This window comes from Schistocerca piceifrons, chromosome 2 (assembly GCF_021461385.2).
Source record: "Schistocerca piceifrons isolate TAMUIC-IGC-003096 chromosome 2, iqSchPice1.1, whole genome shotgun sequence".
Lineage (NCBI taxonomy): Eukaryota > Metazoa > Arthropoda > Insecta > Orthoptera > Acrididae > Schistocerca > Schistocerca piceifrons.
In genome coordinates, this window is record NC_060139.1 from 198,654,417 (window position 1) to 198,674,465 (window position 20,049).

Sequence of the window (20,049 nt, forward strand, 5' to 3'; positions counted from 1 at the left end):
AGCGATTTCATAAATTCACTGTAGCTCCATTCATTGACATATGGTCACGACACACTACAGATACGTAGAAAAACTCATAAAGTTTTGTTCGGCTGAAGCCGCACTTCAGGTTTCTGCCGCCAGAGTGCTCGAGAACGCAGTGAGACAAAATGGCGACAGGAGCCGAGAAAGCGTATGTCGTGCTTGAAATGCACTCACATCAGTCAGTCATAACAGTGCAACGACACTTCAGGACAAAGTTCAACAAAGATCCACCAACTGCTAACTCCATTCGGCGATGGTATGCGCAGTTTAAAGCTTCTGGATGCCTCTGTAAGGGGAAATCAACGGGTCGGCCTGCAGTGAGCGAAGAAACGGTTGAACGCGTGCAGGCAAGTTTCACGCATAGTGATGTGAAAGACTCAGTGTTTAAACCTCCTCTACCAAGAAACGTGCCAGAACTGCGAGCTCGCATCAACAATGCTTTCGAACTCATTGATGGGGACATGCTGCGCCGAGTGTGGGAGGAACTTGATTATCGGCTTGATGTCTGCCGAATCACTAAAGGGGCACATATCGAACATTTGTGAATTCCTAAAAAAACTTTTTGAGTTTTTGTATGTGTGTGCAAAGCATTGTGAAAATATCTCAAATAATAAAGTTATTGTAGAGCTGTAAAATCGCTTCAATCATTTGTAATAACCCTGTACATGTCAGCGCTCCTCGCAGCTGGCACGTGAATCTCATTGACACTTGCGTTCCGTCAGCTGTTCGCGGCTGCCAGCTGCGCGACCGCCTTAGTCGCCACACTCAGTATGAAAAAATACATAATTGGTGCTGTGTGTAAACCAAAAGCATTGAGCAATGGAAATTGAGTGAAGTTGTTGTCAGCTAGCACTGCAAGTGGCCAAACGAAACACACTAAATATGATTCAACTAACACTGATTCGACAAAGGTGTCACGGTCACAACAATGTGAAGCTGTGATTCGGCAAAGGTGTCACGGCCACAACAATATGAATGCGCAGTAGAGACAGTTTGGAAATGGTTGTGATTGGTCTTGATATTTGTTTCAAACAAACCTAGTTGTTCCCATCAGCCACCACACTGAATAGAGCTTGCCAGCAGCAGGAGATACGGCATGAAATGCTCCAACTTTTACCCGTTTAACGGTTTAAATCTGCTGAGTAAAGCGCGTCCTGATGTCCATGTTTGTAAATACTACTTGATGGCCAACACCATGCCAGCATCATTTTATGTCATTTTTTTCTCCGTGAACAGTTTTTCATAAACTGTAAATCACAGGGAAAATTATAAATATGTTGATGCAAAATCAGGTGTGAATTAACATTGTGGACACAGGAGATTTGATGGGAACAATAAAAAAATGTTGTAAATGCCAGGAAAGCATTAATTCCGGGAACATAAAAGCAAGCTGTACTGCATATTGTAAACAGTAATGGTCCCATCACACTTCTTTGGTATACTCCAGAAATTACGTCTGTCGATTTTGTTCCATTAAGAGCGACATCTTCAGTTCCATCTGCAAGGAAGTCTTGAATCCAGTCGCAAATCTTCTCCAATACTCAATAAGCATGTATTCTTTTCACTAAACGGGAGTGCAGGATGGTGTCAAATACCTTCCTGATATCAAGGAACATGGCATCAACCTGAGTGCCACTGCCTATGGAGCTTGTATCTTGTGGAGGAACAAAATGAGCTATGTTTCGTAGGATCTTTGTTTGCTGAATCCATGTTGTTTTTATAGGCGAGATTTTCATTCTCCAAAAACTTTATAATTCTTGAGCATAAGACATGTTCCGTAGTTCTGTACAAATTGACTTCAGATGCATAGGTCTGTAATTGTGTGCATCTGCCCTACGGCCCTACTTATAAACGGAAATGACCTGCACTTGCTTCCATTTGCTAGGTACCCTTCATTGCTCAAGCGATCTACGATAAATTACTGCTAGAAGGGGAGCAAGTTCTTCCATGTAACGTTTGTAGAGTCTAATAGGTCTCTCATCTGGTCCTGACGTCTTTCCGCTACTAACCAGTTGTTTTTCTATTCCGTGATCAGTTACCTCAATAGCTGCACTTTCGATTCAATTTTGGCCTTCTCTCTGTTATCTTCCGTTTTGGTGGCAGTTGGTCACTGAGTGAATCAATAGATGATTTTGACCCACTTACTGTTTTTACAAATGACCAAAGGTCTTAGCATTTTTACTCATATCAGTTGAAAAAGTTTTTCTTCCAAAGTCATTTAATGCTTCTGTCATTGCTCTCTTTACGCTCTTTTTCACTTCGTTCAGCTTTTGTTTGTCAGCTAGGTTTTTACTTCTTTTGAATCTGAGGTGAAGTTCTCTTTGTTTACAATGCAGTTTTGCAACTCAGCTATTAAACAATGGTGGGTCTTTCTCATCCCTTAACACCTCAGTTGGAACATACTTGCCTAGGGCATATTGTATGATTCCTTTGATTTTTTTCATTTGTTCTCCGAATCGTCAGCCTCATGCCCTAATATTTGATGCTGACTGCTCAGATACTCTGAAATTTGTGTCTTGTCATTCTTGCTAAGCAAAAATATCTTCCTACTTTTCTTAACACTTTGTCAGACCCATTGTAATAGATGCTATCATAGCCCTTTGATCACTGATATCTTCCTCTGCATTAACAGATTCCATAAGTTCAGATCCTAAGACATTATACTCACGAGTTGGTTCTCTAACTATCTGCTCAAAGTAATTTTTGGACTAGACATCCAGAACAGTGTTACATGAATCACTGTATCTGCCCACCAATTTTTATTGCATGACACTCCCAACATGTACCTGGCTAGTTGAAGTCACTCCCTATTGCAGTGGCATGATGAGGAAAATTGTTAAGAATATTCTGCAAGTTCTGTCTGAAGTGCTCTACCACTAGAGCTCTTGACTCAGGTAGTGTATAAAAGCATCTGATTACCATTTTTGATGGATCTTTGATACTTAATTTCACACAGATTAATTCACAATCGGAATCCATGATAACCTCACTAGATTTTTTCAAATTGTTTAATGCAATAAACACGGCGCCACCATTGGAAGTAACCCATCTGTACGATAAACATTCTAATCTGAACTTCATATTTAGTTGTAATTAACTTCCGGTTTCAACCAACTTTCTGTCCCTAATACTACCTGTGCATTATAACCTTCAGTAAGCGATACTAATTCTGGGACTTTTTCTTGGATGCTCGTGCAGTCTACTAAAGTCATATAAACCTTTTATATCCCTAATCTGTGAGAATGAAAATTCCCTTAGGACTTTATGGCTAATTTATCAGGAAAATCGTCTTTAATCCCAAGGGAGGGCTTCTCTTAGCATAAAGGAAAGCCCCATGTGCATGCCACACTTACTCAATTACCCTAATAGCCACCTCGTGCATGTAGTGCACGCCTGATCTGTTAAGGGGAACCGTACAATTCTGCACCCGATAGTGGAGGTCGAGAAATTTGCATCCGATACCATCACAGTGTCATCTGTGCCTTTGGCTTAGATCTTCCTTTCTGCTCCAAACCAGAGGACCACAATCATCTGTGGGTACTATGCTACAAATAGATAGCTTAGCCTGCCCCACGCATATGATGCTAGTTACCTTCACCAAATCATCCATCTGTCGAAAGGAGCCGAGGATGCTCTCAGAAACCAAGCAGCAGGTGTCATTTGTGTGAACATGTGCCACAGTATGCAGGTGGTTGCACCCAGTGCGCTTGATAGCTGCTGGCAGGGACTCACATCATGGACGAGACCCCCACCAAACATTCTGAGAGCACACTGGCATTCTTTCCTGCCTTGCCTGCTATTTTCCTGCTGAGGCCCCATCACCCACCTAATGTTTGAGCTCCCAATGACGAGTCTGCACTTGTCTGGACTGGGCAGGATAATCAGCCACTGGCCTAACAGGAGTGGCATCCCATGCTGGCTCAGAGTTATTGTCAACACTGGGTAGCACCTTGTACCTGTTGTTAAGGCATAGGGAACCAGTCATGCGACCTGCTCCTACTTTCGCCTTATGCCCAGTGATTGGCGGACCCAATACTGTCTGCCATCCACTTTCAAAGGAGGACGGATCAATCAGATGTTGTGTATCAGAAGATGCAGTGATACCTGGGTCACCAGGGGATTCCAACAGCACCGAAAGTGTTGCAGGTCTTGGCCCCAGTGCTCTGATGTCATCACAACTTTGAGCGTTATCCAGAAGTGTGTTGATGGTAGCCAATGCTGCTTCTAGCTGTTTACAGACAGCAGCCAATTCTCTTTGTGTCCGCTTACAACAAGCACAGTCCCTAGCCATGTCGTGATGTGTAAAAATTCATATAAAATCTCAGCTGTCTCTCTTGAGTTTGGAATGCACGCAAAATATAACGATAAGAATAAAGAAACACTAAAAACTGCTCTGCAGATTTCTTGCTATATCCTGAGATGGCAAGCTCTTAAAAAGAAATAAATCTCTCTACTGAAGTTGTTGTATCTGCCGTTACCTGTTACTAGAAACTGCTTACCCAAAAGCTACTGCACAAGATAAGTATGCAAACTAGAGTGCACTGAGCTAAACTATATGCTGCATACCAGCACGAGATTTAAACTTAGTGGTGTGATGTAGAGCTTCTGGCAGCAGGAAGCTTACATTGGGAAGTTGTTTTACACACTTCCTGCAATGTGGTTTCAGTTGTCTGAGACTGCAGACGTGTGTGCAATTTGCATTTGTGTGTGTGTGTGTGTGTGTGTGTGTGTGTGTGTGTGTGTGTGTGTTAATGGCCGAACACTATGATTGTGTGAATCTTTTTGTTGTGCCTATCGTGACTCAACATCTCCGCTATATGATGAGTAGCAATTTTCCTTCTCTAATATTGTTGCTGTATGTAATGATTTAGTTTTTTTTTTAGTGTGATAAAACAATTACACATCTCTGTGATTTTATCCAGTTAGGTATAAATAACATAGTGCAGCTATCAAAATATTCATAACGATACCAAAATGTGTTCTGACACATTTTGGGAAAAAAGGGGAAAGAAAAAGTAGAACGGTATTATAGAGTATATAAGGGGACACTGTTTTGGCATTGACATATGGACGTTATGTTGATCAGAACAGTATACTGAGGCATTAATGAAATATATAAATGAAAGTTTCAGACACAAAAATGGATTCAGAAAATTAAAGAAAATTTTATTTCTGTAGCATCTCCAGGAGAATAAGAAAATAACTAGTTACCTATGGTTGATGCCAGAGTGTGGAAGTCAGTAACCAGACTTATAGAGAACATTTTGCCAAAAGAACAGATGGATTTTTTTGTTGTAGATTTATATGTGCCAATACCCAAATTAAAATTTACAAAATTATAGCCACCAGAGAAAGCATCTAGTAGGAATAATTTTAAAATCAGGAGAGATTATGTTGCAAATGTGGCAACACCCAAGCAAAATCCTTTCTAATGATGTTAAGGCTTGGAAAACTTCGTTGAGGATTTAAAACATAAGTCATATTCCAGTGTCTACGTATCCATCTTATAACACTGCAGAAAGGTGTAGGGGAGCAATAGGAAGGTAATGTAGGACATAGTGTTAGTAAAAATCACACAATTTGGAAAGAACATGTCGGTAGTTTTGAAAAGGTGTTCCAAAAAGTCTTCAACAAATCACTTCTGGATTTTCTCCCTATGAAATTTTATGCTATAAAAGGCACCTAACTTGATAAAAACATTGATTGGACTTGCAGTGTACAAAAGCATTTCTCCTCAAGAAACAGAAGAAACAGTATGGGAAACTATGGAACAACAGGGAAATATAAGGAAATAAAGACTTGACAAGAAGTTCAAAGCAATCCAGTTTACAGTTAGTGAACTGGCTGTAGGCAAACCAAAAGAAAAATCTACATCCATCTGTGGCGAATTAAAGCAGTTCTTTGATGATGTTTTGGTTCATTCAAAATTCTTGAGAATCCCTGTCTAAATGCTTACAGATCCACATACACAAAATCAAGAATTTTTTTGGTTTAAGAAATGTAACCAAAGTGAAATGATATAAACAGGTAACCAAGGCAAACAACTAATGTGAACATGTACACCCATTGTAATTAGGAGTCTATTAGATTTTTATAATTTTTTGCCTAAACCCTTTTTTCCATGTGACGTTATGCCTGTCAGGGGGACATACAACCTTCTGCTATTTGTGGCAGGCACGAGGCCCTAAAGTTGATTTTACTTTTCCGAGCTTCTTGTCAGAAACACCATTGTACTCCCATAACAGTTCCGTTAATTCTCTCCTGACTGGGACTTCACTTGTACGCTTCCTAAAATTTAGCTTGAATTAAGTTATCGCACTGCTCATCAATCATTTCTTCCCTATAACATCAGAAAACAATAATAACAGTCAAATTACCCCCATTCATTGGCTGCCCCCCCCTCCCCCCTTCCTCAACTGGTTATTGTTGTTGGTACAACTTCTAATAATCAGTCTTGTTTCTGAAGAGACTGCTTTTTGGCTCAGTAAATGCAAATTTTTTAATGAGCTGGTTATATCCTATCTCTGCCTTCACAATCCAGGTAATCCCCCAGTTGACATTTCCACCTAAATCTGGAATTATAAGGCAACCTTGTGTAAATTATCTACCTCTAACATAAAAAGATAAAATTACCTGTTTCTTTGCACTTTTACTTGTTGCTCAACATAAAAGCTTTACTACTGTACACAAAATGACAGAAAAGTTGCATCATTTGGCAGTAAAAGCAGAAAAATGACAAGGGTATGACGTCAGACAGAGGGAGTGGGTCATTGATTCAGGAAAGAGATCAGATGCTCAAGTGGTATTCATCTATACCCCATCTGCTACAAATTTCTTCTTTGACACAGATATAGACATTATTGAATGTTTGGATAACAGTAACAGCAGCCAGGTATCAGCACATCTGAGGCACAGAGGCTATTAAACTTTTATGGTTATGATTATAAGGGCTCACTATCTACCATTCAGCTTAACTAAGATGAAAGACTAATTTTACCAACAAATTGCTTTTTTTTTCCAAAATAGCCTTCTATTTTTGAACTTGACATTCTGTCATTTCGAAAAGAAGATTAAAGCCACAAAATTACCTTTCATGAGCATGTTGACTCGTTTATTCAAGGAGACTACAATAAATGTATGTTTTCTTTGGCATAATAGAAGAGTGGAGTGTTAAATTGGAAGGTGCATCGTTCAGAGCCACATTTTACATTTTTTAAACATTTATATGAATTCACTAGAAAATATGGCGATATTTAGGACAATGTTTACCCAAATTATGAGTCTGAGAGTAATGACACAGCTGACCTTACTGCATATCGGCTTCACTGCAACGAAAACATTTTTCTTCAACTAGGCAAAGTCGTGGTAGATCATGTCCTCCTCGCTGTGTCTGGCGACAGCGACTCCATCAGTCGTTTAGTCCGTATTGTGGCGGGCTCGGATGTGGCTGCAAAACCGAACTTTGCTTTGAAGACCTGGTCGCACAAGTTCAATACAGTTGCCCAGTGGAATTATACGTGTAGATGTAAGTAGGCTTGGGCTTAGATTTGCGGAGCTTTTGTTTATCGTCGAGGTTCTTTAGGCAGATATGCTCTAATTGTTCCACACTCTTGAGTACAGTTGAGCGCCACTCTGATCAGTGCAATGAAAGCTCCTTCCAACGTTTGCTCGGAATGCCACAGGCTGTGAGTTGGCATTTGATGGTGTCTTTATATCGCAGGTGTTGGCCACCATGCCAGCGCTTTCCACTCGAGAGCTCTGAGTAGAACACCGTTTTGAAAAGTCTGCTGTTGTCCATGCGTATGATATGGCCACTCCATCTCAGTTGGTGTTTCATTAAGAGAGATTCAATGCCAGGTAGTTTCATGTGACGCAAAATCTCCGTTGGAATATGGTCTTCCCATTTCATGTGGAGAATTGATCTCAGACAGCAAAGATGAAAGGTGTCTAGTTTCCTAATATCAGCTTTATAACAGCACCAAGTTTTCGAGGTGTAGAGTAAAGTTGGTAATAGTATTGCTTTGTAGACCGCAATTTTAGTTTGTAGTCTGAGATCATGTGATTTCCATACTCGGTGATTCAGTTTGCCGAAGACAGGCTGCATTGGTTATATGAGCTGCAATTTCTGTTGTCAGGCTGTTGTCGCTTCTAATTTGGCTACCTAGAAATTTAGTGTGACACGTTTTCCAAATGTTTGTTGTCTAACTTAATACTGCAGTCGTCTGTATTGGAACCCCTTAGTGGTTGTTGAAGGACTTGAATCTTGGTGATACTAATGACTAAACCAAATCTTCTGCAGGAGTCATTTAGCAGGTTCATGTATGTTTGGAGAGAATCAGGAGAATTAGCCATCATGCATACGTCGTCTGAGTAAAGAATTTCTAAGATAGATATTTCATTTACGCAACTTTTTGTTCTGAGCTGAGAGATGTTGAGGACACTTTTGTCTGTTCTCGAGTCAAGACCCATCTGACCACTGCAGGCTTTGGTCGCGTCTCTCATAACAGCTGCGAAATAAAGTGAGAAGAGCGTGGGAGCCAGTACACAGCCTTGTTTTACACCGCCACACTGGCTCTCTGGTAGCACTTTTTCTGCAAGGTGCGTTAGTCGGTTGTTGAGTATGTGAGCCAGGACTTTCCCTGCTGCTGTGAGAAGAGAGGTTCCCCTGTGAGAACTGTAGTCAGAAATGTCACCTTTGCCTTCGTAAATCTTGCAAATGCATGAATCTTTTCAATCTTGTGGAATTATTTTGCACTCCCAAATCTTTGAAATTATAACAAACAGTGGGTTTGTAATGTTTGGTCCATGGGTTTGTAATGTTTGGTCCACCATATTTATAAAGTTCTGATGGTAAGCTGTCTAATCCTGCTGATTTGTTATTTTTCAGCATAGCCAGTGCTGAAATGAATTCACTGAACGAAGAGGCATCAGCAAGTTGTACATTGACTGGCAGGTCTTCAAGTGATTCTATGTATGGAATATCAGTTGTCTGATGGTTGGGATTTAGAATGTCCTCAAAATGTTCTGCCCAGCAAGCAAGGATATCACTCTGTTGCGTCAGCCAACAGGTTTTATCTTTGTCATAAACAGGTGCTATCTCCCTCGATTTTTGGACCAAAGATAGTTTCCAGGCACTCGAAGAATCTGCCTGTTCAGTTTGTGTCATCATATTATTGCATTCCATTGGCTTTATTCAGCCACCATTTGTCTTTGAGGGTGCACACCTTTACTTTCATGTTGTCGTGTGCTACTTTACGCTTGTCAAGACCAGGACTGTGAAGAGATGATCTGAAATCATTAACAAGCTTTTTGATCTCTGCACATCTGAATCGTCAAACCAATCTTGGTTCTTTTCCTGAGGGTTTCTCAAGACTTCTGTGGCACATCTGCGCAGTTAGGTAACATATACATTCCAGTGCTCATGTACAGAGGCAGACTCGGATATCAAAATCCCATCACAACCGAATGCATCGTCCAGTTTTGCTCTCATAGTCTGATTGTCGACCAAGATTTTGCAGGATAATTTTGATGATATTTTGTGTGACACTTGGCATGGTGCTTTCAAAGTTATCTTTAGTTTGGACCTCACAGATCGATGGTCTGTCCAACCCTGAGTGCCTCTCATAGCACATGTGATCAGTACTTCACCAAGATCTTTTTTTCGTATGATCACATATTCTAGAAGGTACCAGTGCTTAGATTGTGTGTGCACCCACGTCGTTTTATATTTATCAGGCATCCAAAAGTATGTATTTGTCAAACAGAGTTCAAATTCAGCACAAAGTTAAATGATCAAAACCATTTGAGTTGCACTTTCCAATTCCATGGTGATGACTCCATTCCAGGCATTGAAATCACTGCCAACCCGAGCATTGAAATCTCTGACCAACAGGACTTCATCTGTAGAAGGAATGCCCTGAAGTACACATCAGAGATCTTGGTAGAACTTGTACTTCTCCTCATCGGGAGATGCCAGTGTAGATGTGTAGACACTGATCAGGTGAATGTATTTCTTAGATGTTAGTTTAAGTCTGAGCATTATGATTCTGTCGCTGATGCCTTTCGGAAGTTCCATCAATGAACACGCCAGTTTATTGCATATAGCAAAGCCTGCACCACTTTTCGCCCTTTTGGCAGATGGTTTCCCACTCCAGTAGTAAGTGTAACCTATGAGCTGTTCACACAGCTCTCCGGATTCATTGAGATGTTTCATTTATGGCGGCAATGTCGATGTTATATCTGGCCAACTCTCTAGCAGTAAGTGCTGTCTTTCTCTCTGGAAATTGATTATGGTCATTATCCAGTAAAGTACGGACATTCCATGGACCAGTCATAAAGTGTTTAATGCAAGTATTTCCTTTATTATTTTTTCGAGCGCAGATTTTGGTGGACAAGTGACCGCGGTTTGCCACTTGCGCTGAGTTGAGATGGGCTATGTTTAGGCCACCTTTTCTAGGCCACTCCCTGGATTAGGAAAAGCAGAGCGATCCTAAATAGGGCTGCTTTGTCTTCTGACAAACTGCCGAACCATTCCTCCCATCCCTGTCAAGTTACAGAATGACCATCACCATCTGACTGCCTAACGTGCAGAGCACAAACTAAGGTTCAGGCACACCAAACTCTTGCCTCACCATCAGTACTCCATCACTGCAGGACTATTTAAAAAAAACTCGTAGCCCATGAAACTTTGCTGGAGTCATCTGTGCGTGAATATATTTAAGTGGAAAAGCAGTTGCACAGGTGCAGATCCACTCTCTCATCCTCAAGCTCAGTTGGCAGTGGATCGCAAGGCCGATATGACTGCCGAGAGGCAGAGGATGCAGTGAATGACCGCATGCCAGTAGGAGTATCCTGACATACACCCCTAAGGCATATCACAGATGCCTTGCCTCATCGATACAGGAGCCGTGAGTATTTGCCTCTTGACGTTACCTGCCTCCTACACTGATGACGTATGACACAGGATGGTAGGAAAAAGGACAAGGGTAGGACAGGATGAGTATAGGAAAATGGGGATAGATAGGACGTTGTGGGACACACTTTGTCTGGCTCCTCCCCTTCAGCATGTCCGACTTGGGTGACCCTTCTGGTAGCTAAGCTACCACTGGCATAGCCCTCTGGATCCAGAGCACGCAAACCTCCTCACCCACACGGACAGTGCTTCATTAAAGCGGTATCCCAGGAGGGGGTGTCTACGTAAAAAAAATCCAGCCACAAAAGCAATTTTTGAAGAGCTGTTCTTAAGATATTACCAGGTCAGCATGAGAAATGGTACAAATATGTACAGCTATGCCCAGTAGTTATTATCCCGGATTGTTTAGGAGCAGTGATTATATTTTCTCAGTAATGACAGAACACTTTTACCAGCAGGTAATCGATAAGGATACAATGAGTACTTGCACACAACAAACAACCATTAAAGCTGCCTTTGTTTATGTCTGTCCATAATTGCTATTGTTTATTATTACTGCACATAATGGTTATTCTTCTTTGTTCAGCATTCTCCAACGTGTCAAGACCTGCAGCAGGGAAGGTGACCTCCAGCAGATGGGATCCTGTAGCACGTTTGGTCAGAATGTTTGAGCAGGACAAGGAGCAGCTGTTTTCCATGCCCCTCATCAATGAAGACAGCCAGCCTGTCCCAGACTCACAGAAGCTGCAGTAGGAAAGGTGATCTCCACCACATGGGATTCTGTAGCGCATCTGGTCAGCATGCTCGAGCAGGACAAGCACCAGCTCTTATCTATGCCACTCATCAATGAAGGCAGCCAGCCTGTCGCAGACACAGAAGTGCACTGTGGAGCTTACATCACATGGTGCAGGTCAGTACTGCCCTCCAACATACAAATCATCCAGAAAATTCGTGTTATACTAAGGAGAAGTGTTGATTTGGTGGATCAGAAGCTGCAACAGGGAAGGTGACCTCCAGCACATGGAATTTTGTAGTGCGTCTGGTCAGCATGTTCAAGCAGGACAAGGAGCAGCTATTATCCATGCCACTCATCAGTGAAGACAGCCAGCCTGTCCCAGACTCACGGAAGTGCACTGTGGATCTTTCAACAAATGATGCAGGTCAGTACTGGACTCCAACATACAAGTCATCCAGAAAATTCTTATTGTACCAAGATAAGTGTTGATTTGGTGGATCAGAAGATGCCAGTTCCTCCCAGCAATCTACTGATTTTAACTTCAAACTTACATAACAGTTTTCAAAGCTCTTAAATGTTGGTATAGAAGCGTCGGTGGACAGTGACTGGCATGTTGTGTTAGACATTTGAAAATGCATTGAGAAGTGTTAGTGTGTTGACAGAGTTTGAATGGGATGAACTGTGTGGTACAATACACTAGATCCATCAGCAGGTGACGTCGGAGTATTGTCCATCTCGTCCATCCCTGGACATATATGGTGCTGGCCCGATGCTGTGTCTCACATAATTGTGTGACAATGTGGTACTCATCGTCAGATTTGGATGCCGATCCATTATCTACAATGCACTCCGGTTACAAACTTATTCAGCCTAAGGAAGGTGCTATCTCTTGTATTGGAAAGGCTGAGCAGACGGCTGCCTTGTGTGCAAACTGTGGATAAAGACATTGTGAACTATCTCTATATGTATAATGTGCCTGCAGACAATATAGAACACTGAATCAATATGGTGTCAGGAGGAGGAGTTAAGACCCATGTTTGGGAGAAATACACACTGAATTACGTAAATATAAGAAAGCTTTAATTACTAAGTTTCGTGTAGGTGTAAAGATAAAGAAGTACAAGTTGATTTTTTATATGTAGTGTGCCCTATGTATGTTTGGTAAATAAAAATATGTATATTATCACAAACCATGTTTTATTTTGTTTTGCCATGTGTGCAATACCACAGCAGCACCAAGTTGTCTGAATCATCTTATCACCACAGTCAGCATCTTAAGTCACTGTTAAACTAAATGATAGAGCAAACATTCTTGTGTATGTATATATACCATATGAGCTGAGCATTGCAGCTCAATTGGTGACATACATGTTTTCTATAAAAGTCCACTGCACAGCAAAACCTGACGTAGTCTGTATCATGGTGGGGTGGGTGAAGCATCCTCGACACAAAAGATTGTTATAAGTAACTGGTCCTGTGATGTTACGGAGGAAGACAAGAAGAAAAAGAATGGGATACTGCTACAAAATAATATGTTGGCTATAACTGTAGGTGCATCCAGTTGTGGTAAGACAAATGTTCTCTTGTCACTGCTAACACATCCAAATGGAATCCGCTTTGAGCAAGCACGGACAGAACAAGTAGAAAATGGTATGGGAAAGGCAAACCAAAGACTGCATTTTGTTGGCAGAACACTTAGAAACTGTAAAAAATCTACTAAAGATACTGCCTACATTACAGTTCTCCATACCCGTTTGGAGTACTGCTGTGTGGTCTGGCTTCCTTACTAGTCAGGATTAATGGACTGCATCGAGAAAATTCAAAGAGCAGCACATTTTGTGTTATCACGAAATAGGGCAGTGTCTGTCATGGAAATGATGAATGCGAAAATATTTTGTTAACACCAACCTACATAGGGAGAAATGATCATAATAATAAAATAAGGGCACACGGAGAGATATAGGTGTCCGTTTTTTCAACGCACTGTCCGAGAGTGTAATAATGGAGAATTATTGTGAAGTTGGTTCGATGAAACCTCTGCCAGACACTTAAGTGTGATTTGCCGATTATCCATGTAAATGTGTATTTTCAATAATGCTGTTTCAGCTCGGGCACCAGCTGCAGCAAAAGATACTGCATTCAGTCAAAGCAGGGAAATCCTGGTGCCAGGAAAAGTAAAGCCAAACACCATGTTCTTATATGTTGTCACTGGAAAAACAGGATCAAATTCTGTGATATTTCTGTTTTGACCATTGTATGGGTGTTCAGTAGTTGAACGGAATGGACAGTGTCTTGAAAGGAGGATATAAGATGAACATCAACAAAAGCAAAATGAGGATAATGGAATGTAGTCGAATTGAGTCAGGTGATGCTGAGGGAATTAGATTAGGAAATGAGACACTTAATGTAGTAAAGGAGTTTTGTTATTTGGGGAGCAAAAAACTGATGATGGCCGAAGTAGAGAGGATATAAAATGTAGAATGGGAATGGCACGGAAAGTGTCTGAAGAAGAGAAATTTGTTAACATTGAGTATAGATTTAAGTGTCAGGAAGTCGTTTCTGAAAGTATTTGTGTGGAGTGTAGCCATGTATGGAAGTGAAACATGGACGATAAATAGTTTGGACAAGAAGAGAATAGAAGCTTTCGAAATGTGGTTCTACAGAAGAATGCTGAAGATTAGATGGGTAGATCACATAACTAATGAAGAGGTGTTGAACAGAATTGCGAAGAGGAGTTTGTGGCACAACTTGACTAGAAGAAGGGATCGGTTGGTAGGACATATTCTCAGGCATCAAGGTATCACCAATTTAGTATTGGAAGGCGGCGTGGAGGGTAAAAATCGTAGAGGGAGACCAAGAGATGAATACACTAAGCAGATTCAGAAGGATGTAGGTTGCAGTAGGTAATGGGAGATGAAGCAGCTTGCACAGGATGGAGTAGCATGGAGAGCTGCATCAAACCAGTCTCAGGACTGAAGACAACAACAACAACAACAACATGGGTGTTCACATATTTTATTTGAATCAGACATATTCCAGAATTCCAAAAAAGTGAGAGATAATGCAAAACAGTTCCAATTTAAAGCACATTTACGAAGCTCTTGTAAGATTTGTAAAGATATGTGGAGATTGATGGAGTTGGACACAGTATGGGTTTCTTGTTATTGATAAAACAGGAAAATGTGTGACGGTAGGTAGAGGCACAACTTTGAAGAGTTTAGAGAGAGAGAGAGAGAGAGAGAGAGAGAGAGAGAGAGAGAGAGAGAGAGGTGGGAATGTTAGTATACATCGCACCATGGACAATTTTCCACACATCCAGGGCATTTCATCTGAGAGGCTGTGTACACATGTATACATAGACAGAGAATTTATCTGTATATAGACGGAAAATTTCACCTCTCAAATGTGAAGTTGAGGATCTAGAGATATCTACTCAAACCTTTCTGAGAGTGATCAACGAATTGGGTTACTCAGCTTGAAAAGAACGACTGAACTGTAAAGGTTGACAGGATTGGGTGGAGTATGTGCAAGGTGCACCAGGCAAAGGAGTCCGCTTAGGTGTTGAGTAAGCATAAGGTCATTGTGGCGTTGTAGGCTGTTCAAGAGAAGGTATAACTGCTAAGCTTAGGACATTTGGATTGAAAGAAGACACTGAGACAAACCTTTAAACCAGTTACTGAATCTTGAACTCTCAGCAAAATTACAGAACAGTGATAGTGTTGCTGATTTCATTGACCATCAGAGTGATGCTAGGATAGACAAAACGTTTAGTGTGAGTGGTGAAAAACCATACATGCTGGGCATGCAGCGATAAATTTAAAAGAAAAACCAATACAGATAGGTGATACGGAATTTCAAACACCAACTGGTTTAATGAACCACATTTTCCTAAATCCCACAAAAACAGTTAAATTATTCATCCAAAGATCTGGAGATGTATGATAAAATACTGAAATTGGAGAGTGTACATAGAAAAGTGGCGAAACTGGCACAGCGGAAATACAGAACCATTATAAAACCTGTATTAGATACTAGATGTACAATTGTTGATGGTATTCACATCCAGCATAAAGGAGTCAGCAACAGACACCCACAGTATATTACGATGGTCCCAATGAGCTAATGAATCGACTATGACGGTTCATGGCTTCTGCAGCTGCTGGTAATACTGCTCATTTAAGTGAGGTGGTTTCAATAATATCTGAGCTTAGAGGCATAATCAAACAAGTATGGAGACGGTAGTTTGAGAACTGCATAAACAAGCATGCAAAACATACCCTTGTAGGAATGTTGTGATTAAAGGTTTGGATGACTTATCCCAGGCTGATCTTGTAGATATTCGGGAATATTAAAATGCAAATAATGGATTCAAATATATTTTAATGGTCCAATTTGCCTGGGCATTATCTTTCAAAACAAAATGGTGAGACCTGTCACAGTGGTGTTTCAGATGTGATGCAGGAAGGAATGAATCAATGCCTGGACAACCTTTAACTGATCATGGTGGAGAGTTTTGAAATAGGTATTTGAAGAACGTATTGCAGTGTTATAACTTTTCAAGATTCACCCAGCTGAAGGTGAGCATTGTGGAATGTCTGAAGAGAACAATAAAAAATAAAATGTGGATGCATTTCAGTCTTTGTGGTTCATACAAATGAATGGATATCCTCAGAGAAATAGTTGGACAGTATAAGCAAACAAAACATAGCACAATAAAAATGCGACCAACTCATGTTTGTGATGATGGACTCATGGATGCGGTGTACTAGCCCATTAAAATTCTGGCTCCACGTAAACAGAAATTTGATGCAGGTGATTTGGTGTGTATCTCAAAACACAATACAGCATTTGAGAAATCACACCTCCCAAACTAGTTGAGTGAGACATTCAGTTTCCAGAGTGCAGAGAATAAATCCCAGAAAGTGTGTGTTAAAAAGGATAACAGCAGCATTGAAATTTCAGGATGCTTTTACACAGAGAAATTGCAGAAGTGCTCAGAACCACATGGTTTCTCATAGAACATTCATAAGATGCTGAGGGAGTAGAGCACTTGTTAAATGGCTTCGTTTTCCTGCAACACAAAGTAGTTGGATTAATGCTGACAATTTGCTGTATAAAGGGGTCTACATACCATAGTCAGCATAGTAGCATAACATGTATGGTAGGAGACACCTTATAGGAGGTGGTGGTGGTCTTTACAAACTTTCAGTTGAATTGCACATTCCAGGGTATAATTACTGCGGACCTGGTAAAATGCTTCAAAAACGTTTTTCTTGTGATGATGTGGGGATTACCCTGCTTGTCGAGGCGTGTTTGGAACATGAAATTGCATACACAAAACATGAAGATCTCCCAAGATGTCACACTGCAGATCGAATTTTACCCAATAAAGTCATGTCAATATGTGTGAGAAGGGATATTGGTACAGGACAGTGCATTGCAGCATTTGTAGTTGATAAAATCATGCGTGGTAAAATTAAGTTGGGCTTGAACGTCAATTTCAAGCAATTTATGAATTCTGCACTATAGAAAAAGAAGGAGAAGAAGAAGAAGAAGCCGGGGCAGGGGTGGTTAAAAAACTGTATCCTGGCAGCGATGAATGCAGCTAAAAGCGCCCTGAAGCATAAAGGATCGGTTACAGTGCCTCGAGTTCTGCTCATATACCCAAGACATCAGGCAGAAGTACCCTGTCCTCATTCCTGCCCTCACAGGTCGCTCAGTGATGGGTTCACTAGCTGGTGGTGCTGTGGCTGTTGGTAGAACAGTCAAGAACTCCCAGGAGCAGCTAGAGAAAGCAAAAACATAAACTGGATGATGGAAGCAGTAGCCATTGGAAAAGGACTATACCTGAACCCATACAAAAAGCGACTAGTTCTTTCCCTAAATAAAAAAGCCTGTTAGATATCCTACTGGATAGATGGCTTAAAATACAGATCTGCCCCAATTTGTTAGGAAAAAATTCAGCATTCGAAGAGTATGTGGAAATCTGGAGAATGTAGAATTGTGAATTTAGATGTTTCTGGGGACCAGGAACGCACTGGGTGGTGTATGTTAAGAAAAATACGGATAATGTCTGCTATTTTAACTCGTTTGGAGACCTCCAGCCACCAGAGGAGTTACAATGATACTTTGCTGACAGATGTGCATTCTACAATTTTCATTGCTACCACGACAAAACTAACCTGTGTGTGCATCATGTTCCTCCTAACATTAAAGAGAAGCATATACAGGGTGAGTCACCTAACATTACCGCTGGATATATTTCGTAAACCACATCAAATACTGACGAATTGATTCCACAGACCGAACGTGAGGAGAGGGGCTAGTGTAATTGGTTAATACAAACCATAAAAAATGCACAGAAGTACGTTTTTTAACACAAACCTACGTTTTTTTTAAACGGAACCCTGTTAGTTTTGTTAGCACATCTGAACATATAAACAAATACGTAATCAGTGCCGTTTGTTGCATTGTAAAATGTTAATTACATCCGGAGATAGTGTAACCTAAAGTTGACGCTTGAGTACCACTCCTCTGCTGTTCGATCGTTTGTATCGGAGAGCACCGAATTACGTAGGGATCCAAAGGGAACGGTGATGGACCTTAGGTACAGACGAGACCGGAACAGCACATTACGTCCACATGCTAACACCTTTTTATTGGTCTTTTTCACTGACGCACATGTACATTACCATGAGGGATGAGGTACACGTACACACGTGGTTTCCATTTTCAATTACAGAGTGGAATAGAGAGTGTCCTGACATGTCAGGCCAATAGATGTTCAATGTGGTGGCCATCATTTGCTGCACACAATTGCGATCTCTGACATAATGAATGTACACGCCGCAGTACATCTGGTGTAATGTCGCCGCAGGCTGCCACAATACGTTGTTTCATATCCTCTGGGGTTGTAGGCACATCACGGTACACATTCTCCTTTAATGTACCCCACAGAAAGAAGTCCAGAGGTGTAAGATCAGGAGAACGGGCTGGCCAATTTATGCATCCTCCACGTCCTATGAAACGCCCATCAAACATACTGTCAAGGGTCAGCCTAGTGTTAATTGCGGAATGTGCAGGTGCACCATAATACTGATACCACATACGTCGACGCGTTTCCAGTGGGACACTTTCGAGCAACATTGGCAGATCATTCTGTGGAAACACAATGTATATTGCAGCTGTTTGGGCCCCTGCAATGAAGTGAGGACCAATGAGGTAGTCGCCAATGATTCCGCACCATACATTTACAGTCCACAGCCGCTGTCGCTCTACCTGTCTGAGCCAGCAAGGATTGTCCACGGACCAGTAATGCATGTTCCGTTTGTGAAACCTGCTTCATCGGTAAACAGGTAGAACTGCAACGCATTCTCTGTTAATGCCCATTGACAGAATTGCACTTGATGATTAAAGTCATCACCATGTAATTGCTGATGTAGCAACACATGAAACGGGTGAAAGCGGTGGTGATGCAGTATGCGCATGACACTACTTTGACTCAGTCCACCGGCTCTCGCAATGTCCCGTGTATTCGTGTGGGTTCATGGCAACAGCAGCTAACACACCAACTGCACCTGCTTCTCCTGTGACAGGCCTGTTACGGACCTGTTTGCATGCTACGACCATACCTGTTGCATACAGTTGGCGGTAGATGTTTTGCAATGTGCGGCACGTTGGATGCTCTCTGTCCGGGTACCATTCTGCATACACCCTGCAGGCTTTTTTGTTTGATTTCTAAATGAGAAACAGGCAAATGAGTGTGGTGAAGTAGTGTTCCACATGTTAAGACGAATCAAAATAGTGCAACCAGAAGTGTGGAGAAGAAAATATAGTTCAAATGGCCGAAAGATAAAGACTCATAGAAACAATTAGTAAGAGCCAATAAGCTAAGCAATAGTTAAATGATGAATATAATTATTTAAAAAGAATCTGTAGTTGAGGATAATGATAAAGAATCTTACGAAAAAATTTAATGAGAGATCAGAAAAAGTAGTTGTAGTATTGTTGCTTAAAACTCCTGGAGTTTAGGAACCAGTGGGATGGATTGTGATATGGCAATGATGTGTGCAATCACTTACGAGGGGCGTTTGAAAAGTTCATACAAAAATAAAAACTACTAACGTGTTTGGGGTCAACTTTTTTATTTTTCGACATAGTCTCCTTTTAGACTTACACACTTCGTCCAACGCTGTTCTATTTTGTTGATCTCTTCCGAATAATAGGAAATGTCCAAGTCTGCAAAATAGCTATTAGTTGCTGCAATCACCTCCTCATTTGAATAAAATCTTTGTCCCGCCAGCCATTTCTTCAAATTGGGGAACAAACAGTAGTGCGAGGGAGCCAAGTCTGGAGAATAGGGGGGATTTGGAACGAG

The 20,049-nt window shown here is 41.2% G+C and overlaps 1 long non-coding RNA gene across 1 annotated transcript in view; it reads left to right on the forward strand.

Annotated features, from left to right (window-relative positions):
• LOC124776363 overlaps positions 1-12,862 on the forward strand; it is a 32,637-nt gene extending 19,775 nt beyond the window's left edge. Inside the window, exon 2 of the long non-coding RNA XR_007015611.1 lies at positions 11,523-12,862. This is a non-coding gene — a long non-coding RNA (uncharacterized LOC124776363). The remainder of the gene's footprint in view (positions 1-11,522) is intronic.
• The last annotated feature ends 7,187 nt before the right edge of the window (positions 12,863-20,049 follow it).